At 37.6% G+C, this 6,418-nt stretch overlaps 2 long non-coding RNA genes across 2 annotated transcripts; both read right to left on the bottom strand.

Moving 5' to 3' along the window:
- Window positions 1-2,081: 2,081 nt before the first annotated feature.
- LOC130688645 (uncharacterized) lies at window positions 2,082-3,167 on the bottom strand. Its single transcript, XR_009000473.2, has 3 exons — window positions 2,890-3,167; window positions 2,552-2,826; window positions 2,082-2,145 (listed from the first exon to the last, which is right to left on the bottom strand). It is a non-coding gene; the product is annotated as an uncharacterized LOC130688645 (long non-coding RNA).
- Window positions 3,168-5,545: 2,378 nt separating this feature from the next.
- LOC130688647 (uncharacterized) lies at window positions 5,546-6,204 on the bottom strand. Its single transcript, XR_009421800.1, has 3 exons — window positions 6,148-6,204; window positions 5,763-6,057; window positions 5,546-5,693 (listed from the first exon to the last, which is right to left on the bottom strand). It is a non-coding gene; the product is annotated as an uncharacterized LOC130688647 (long non-coding RNA).
- Window positions 6,205-6,418: the final 214 nt, after the last annotated feature.

The following is a 6,418-nucleotide window of genomic DNA, read 5'->3' as shown; positions in this document are numbered from 1 at the left end:
AAAGGGATTTCTTGTGGTAGGTGGGTGAAGCGAATCTCAGTGAAAGAGCCTCTTGGGTCCCGGTTGGTCAACGGTCACTTTCACTCAAGATCGTCACCTGTACACCAGAGAAGTCGACCAACTTCAAAAAAAAAAACAAAAAAAGGCCCTAGATGATTGAAAAAAAAGGGAGGGGGGGACTTGATGTAGTCCAAGTGGAAGTGAAAAGTAGAATACGAGGTCATTGGGTATACCTGTACATCACTAGTTCATGTGATGGAATGAAGAACAAACAAACAAATCAAAAAAAAAAAAACAAAAAAAAAAAAAAGGAAAAATGATTTTAAATAAATGTTCGTTATACCTTTAAAATTGATTTAAACTCTTGTTCTTTAATGTTCTTCGTAAATATTTCGTCGAAAGGTTATTTAGGTCAACTTGGGTCGATAGTAGACGATGTGCGCAGACTTTATTGCAGCGAAACGTCCTTGACACCTCTTACCTTCGGCTTGTATCTCTCGTCAGGTGACGGTGTACACAAGAAGAGAACGTGCCCTCTTCACCACCCACTTTCCAAACGCCCACCTTATTTTCGGGTCGAATAACAGGGAAACAACCCATTTCTTCTTTCACAATTTCTTATACAGATTTTTCCTTTTTTCTCTTTCTTCTTCTTATTTCAGAAACGGAAAAAACCCTTACCTAAAAATGAAAAAAAAAAACAAACAAACAAACAAAAAACCGGTTAATCGCCATGACTTATTGCAATCTGAATTTCTTTCAAAACAAAAAAGAAAAAAATGAATCCGGGATGACGTGGACACTTTTGATTTCATTAGACATCCACAAAACTGATAGATACCGGATCTGTTGAGACAGTTGCAGCTGATAACGGTGACACACGCAATTATTTTTGATCTCTCTAATAACCTTCGATAGTGGCACTCTTTTTTTTCTTTTTTTTTTTCAAGAATACAACATTTTCCAAAAGTGAAATTGTTTTTGTTGTTCTCTCTTATCAGTGCGGCGAAAATTAACATAATATAAATGATTTTTTTGAATTTCTAATAAAACAAATTAGAAATAAAATATGCTACCTGTTATTATTATTTTTTTTTTTTTTCGTTTTGCTGATTGCCTCCACGTGGATTCAAACCGGAATCGAAAACTACGATGTTGGCAGGCTGCCCATAGTATCTATTCACTGGAGTCAGGGCGTCCCAGCTAACGAAAGTGAAATTTTCAAATCGCGTCAGAGTTTTTTTTTCTTTTTCTTTTTCTTTCTGGCTGGTGTGCATACGAAAAAAAAAAATAAAAAATCTTCCTCGTGTTGTTATTCAGTTTTTTTTTTTTTTTTTTTTCGTTGGAAAAAAAAAAAAAAAGAAAAAGAGCGGACGTGAAATCGCGGTCGGGAAAACGGCCAAACTTTCAACCAGCACAACAACAGTCCCCAATCGTTTTCTTTTTTTTTTTTTTTTTCCCTACGTTAGCCAAAAAGAGAGAATAAACTTGTGTATCAGCTTGTATAATATAAACGTAGCGAATTTGTTTTGGCAAAAAAAAAAAAAAAAAAAAGCGCCAACTTGCTGTTTTCTTAGTAAGGAATATGGAGGCATCCGCCTCCATAAAAACCTTGACACGGAGCGCCGAAATTTTTGCCCGTAATTGCGCAAGTAACATTTATAATTACCGTCGTTATTTGTTTGATAATTTTCTATGTAGGCGCAGTATTTCCGAGATAACGTCAGATCGGCCAGGGCCATCAGCCATCCCACCGGGGAGAGGTTTAATGAGAATGATTTCCACTTTCAAAGCCATTAATTACAAATCCGCATATTAATCGAGCCTTCTGCAATTTTGTGGAAGAACACGGGTATAAATAAAAGATTATGCGTTTAGTTATGCACGTACCGTATTGTAAGTAGGGATTTGCATAAATAGCAAGGTAGCCTTTTAACGGCGGACAGCTGGTCGGCCTTGATTATAATTATATAAGATTAATTTCCTGGATATAACCTAACACAAACGGACTTACGAATAGGACAAAATCGCAGTCAATTGTTTTTCGGTAGTAAATGATGGACCTGTTTTTTTAATTTTCTCATTTTCGGATTTTCTTCCTTAATTTTTTTCCGGCGTGGCCTGCAGTCGTCGCTTCCCCTTTCCCTTTCGTAAAGGTAATAAAAAAAATACGAGAAAAAAAAAAGTGTACAGTCATAATTCTGAGATTAAAAAGTACCATAAAGTGAAACAACAACAACAACAACAACTCAAAAAAAAAAAAAAAAAAGGGAAACGAACGAACGAACGAACGTTCCTTCAAGCGTGACCGTCCTTGCCGCGAGCTTGAAAACCTGTTACTTGTACAAACGTACAAAACAAAAGAAGTAAAATACAAAAAAAAACAAAACAAAAAACGACCCAAGATGGAAAGAATATCAGAGGATAGCAGCAAAAAGGGACTAACAGCCAGTGGTCACTCACCTTTAGCCCTCATTTTTCCAGAGATCCCAACAGAGGGGCTTTCCTAAAACATTAGCTCTAACATCCAACTTGTTTAAACTTTACTTACCACTTCAAAAAATATTGGGCTGAAGAAGCGGATGTGACCGGACGTATTTCGCTATCCTCGTTGCATAGATAAATATAGACGCAATCATCGTCATAGGACAGGCTAGTCAGAGAGAAAGTTTTTTTTTTTTTTTTTTTTTTTCTTCTTCTTGATTCTCCGTGGCTTGGCATTTTCGCCTGCGCCCCAAAACACACATGCTCAGCTGATAGTAGCAGTTGTAATAGTAGTAGTCATCAGGGTCACGGTGGCTGGCGCCGGCCGTCTTGCACCATCACCTGAATGGTAATATAAGGTATTATTCTTTTCGCTTTTTTAACATAAAATAAAATATAGGTAACCTTTAGGATTAGAAAACAGGCTGGAAAAATGCGAAATGGCATATGGTTTTCGCTATCGATACATCCCCCCCCCTCTCTCCCTGATGGATTTCTCTTGCATACCTTGGCCTTTGTGTATAAGGAGTAGACGATTAAGGTCTTCTATCAACATTTTTTGTTTTTGTTTTTTTCTTGCTGGAAAAGGTTGGCCGGCCAATGTTTTACGATCCAATCGACCCGTTATAACGTTTTTTTTTTTGCAACAAGGGGATGATAGAATCTTGGCATCAAATCCAAGAGAATAAAAACCTTGAAACAATTAAATATGGTTAGATGACTCGCGTAAGCCGGACAACGAAACATTTCGAGTGAAACGAGAAGAAGTTCTCTTTACCTATCCGTCAAGGAGTTGACACGATTCGTTTCCCCTCCTCCTTTTTTAATCTTTGTGACAACTGCATAAAAGAAGGGAAGGACAAAGAGTTTTAGGACGGAGCCTTCTAGAAATTAAAAGTGAGCACACCTTCAGATGTCCTTCGCTAAAAAAAGAAGAAGACGGGATGTTATTTGATTTATTCTTTGACTGTGTACCTCTCGTCTTCTTTTCGCCCATTCTCTCGTCAACACAATGGAACAAGGTTGATCGTTAAGCTATAATAACTAATAGATGCTACGAGGACGACAAATGAAGGATGTAGGCAAGACAATCCCCCCGCTAGAAGCGGAACAAGCAGCAATTTCTGTGTAAAGATTATCATAGTACCTGTCACTTGATACGGTGTTACAAAGAAAATAAAAGTCCCATCTTCACAAAGAGCTTCTGAAAGGTGCGGATGGAGATTCTCAAGGTTGCCGGAAGGGGCGATGTGTTTGGCGACGCGGTGGAACGAACGTCCTACATTTTTTTTTTTTTTTTTTTTTTTAAAGAAAGCAACCAACGTAATTTTTTTTTCGTGTTATTCATTTTTCCGTAAATGAAATCACCTGGTGGCTGATGTAGACGAAGGGTCTACGGGACATTTCTTTCCATTCGGCCGGATTCGTTGAATAGCTTCGTTGCTAGATGAAAGAAGACAAAAGACGTGCATTATTTGTATAAAAAAGCAAGGCCATCTTTTAAAAAAACAAAAAAATTTGAGGGAACACAATGACGTCATCAAGTCTCAAAGTCAAGTTCTTCTTCAACTTTTGGTGTGTCTGTTTGTCATTAAAGAGTGCGGCGAATCCGTCCCGTCTTCATAAAAACGGCACGATGTACAGCGACTATTTACAAATGAATTTTTACCTACTCCGCCCACCATCCGCGCTTACGCAATCCACCCTTTGATGTCTTGTCTGGATCATTTGGGCAAAAGCGAAAGAGTCAGAAGGCATCGAGTGTTGTTTTACGAGCAAAAATGGCTTAACGAAGAGTTGACCTTCGTTCGCTCGTACGTGAGGCCCGTCACAATGACGCAGTAAAAAATAAATGTAAAGATGAGTATACACGTATACACGTCGGCTTGTACGTCGTGCTGGTTGTTATAACGCCATTTCATAATTGCACGTGAACAACCTCCTTTTGCACACCTCCCCTTTAAATGTTGCAGATGGGCCACTCGTCAGCTGCTGGATAGCGTGATTATAAATGATGAGTTTAAACGCAAGCGCGCCAAATACAGAGTGTCTGTAAGAGAGAGATATACATAAAAATACCAGGCCACTTTCACTTTTCGAATTTCTTCTGTTTATGCCTCTCGTTGTTATGCCAGTGAGTGGCAGGAGGTTCACAGGTGCCAGAAAATTCTTCCAACAGACGTCATCGACCTGCGGTTCATGAAACGTTTTTATTATCAATTTAATAGCTTGAATTTTTAAATTTAAATTACATTTTATATGGTAAAAGGCCAACAGCCAGTTATATCTTATTCCAATCGTCCATCAACCCAACATGGCATCATATGTTTGGGGGAAAAATAAAAACGGGTTCGCTGTCTGAATGGATGTTTCGTCTTTGGTTTACCTTTGGGGAAAAATAGAAGAATGAAAAGCAAAAAACAAAACAAAACAATAAGGAATTAAGATGCCTTACAGAGTCGAACAGCTGATGATTTCGTTTGAAGGCCGCGGTCATTAAACTACAAAATATTCTAAAACAAAATAATAGACGAGGAAGATGATAATAAATAATTATAAATCATGAAATGAAACGTATACATGAAAAAAAAAGGCTCGTGCTTAACTCTGGCGTCAGATTACCAGTTCCGATAACAGAAAAAAAAAAAAAAAAAAAAAAAAGGGAAATTACATTTTCTTTTTTTTTTTTCCCATTTGGAAGTTGAAAGAAAAACAGCACGAAATACGATTCCGAATCGGTCGACGACTCGGTCAGAATCGTTGATGCGGACACACGAAAAATCCTATCACGATCTTTTAACAAAACCCCCCTAAAAAAAATAAGAAAATAAAAATAATCCTCTACGTGTAGAGTATTGAATACAGTCAAGGACATTGTTTTTCAACAATTCCAGAAAGAGAATCTCTTCTTAAAACATTTTTACCTTTTTCATTTTTACTTGGCGGGTGGAAACAAAGAAAAAGCACTGGAACATGTGCGACAACCTTTTTTTTTTTTTTTTTTTTTACTCGTTCGTGCTAAGAGAAAATAAAAATTTTAAAACTAAATGCATAGGTTGAGATTCTGGTTTGACCTGAGTCGTGCAACTGCCAGTTTTCACATTTTGGAATTGAAAAATTCTAGTTTTGGTCAAACTGGGCCCGCCAAGTTCGTCCATCTTTTTTTTCCCCCCTGCAGATCATTGTCCCTCCGCCCGTCATTTGATTACCTGAAATGATTAAACTTTCCAATCAATCATTAGAAGCATAAAAAAGAAAAAGGAATTTCAAGTGCATACCACAGACAACCAAAAATGGGACAATATCAAGCATTTTGATGCGGTTGTGGATCTGACGGGCAGCACGTTGCATATTTGCCGATTTTCTCTTCCATCTCTCTTTCGCTTCGGGTGATTTATGATTCCGTCTGTGCTTTGGCAATAGAGTTGACCCATTTTTTTTTTTTTATTTAAGCAACGTCATCCCTTCTAACCTTTTTGGCACTCCAATAATTAGTTCTCTCTCTTTTTCCACGTGAATTCTCATACCGCGATTACCTCGCCAACAGCAACATAATTGACACGAATTGATTGGCTGCAATGCCCTGCAAAACACAGTGAAGAATCCCTACAAAACGTAGCATCTTTTAGTCAAATCACGTTATAGATATTTTGTAATACGTACGGGTATTTCATGGACACAGTTGCATCACACCGGATCTGTGCAGGGATTTCACTAAAATGGCTTTCGTCCCGCCTTTTTTAGCGTGAGGGATTTTTTTTTTTGTTTTTCAAGTCGGTCAAGAGAAGACGAAAATTCTTTGAAGAAAAAGCGAAAACTTGTCGTTAAAAAAAAAAAAAAAAAAAAAAAAAACAGGTTTCTTCTTCTTACCAGAGGGTCAGTTGTACAGCGTTTGTGTGTTCAGCAGAAGACCCTGGAATATATAAATAAAATT

This window comes from Daphnia carinata, chromosome 9 (genome assembly GCF_022539665.2).
Source record: "Daphnia carinata strain CSIRO-1 chromosome 9, CSIRO_AGI_Dcar_HiC_V3, whole genome shotgun sequence".
Classification (NCBI taxonomy): Eukaryota; Metazoa; Arthropoda; class Branchiopoda; order Diplostraca; family Daphniidae; genus Daphnia; species Daphnia carinata.
The sequence above is the reverse complement of the archived record's forward strand: the minus strand, read 5'-3'. Positions and strand labels throughout refer to the sequence as shown.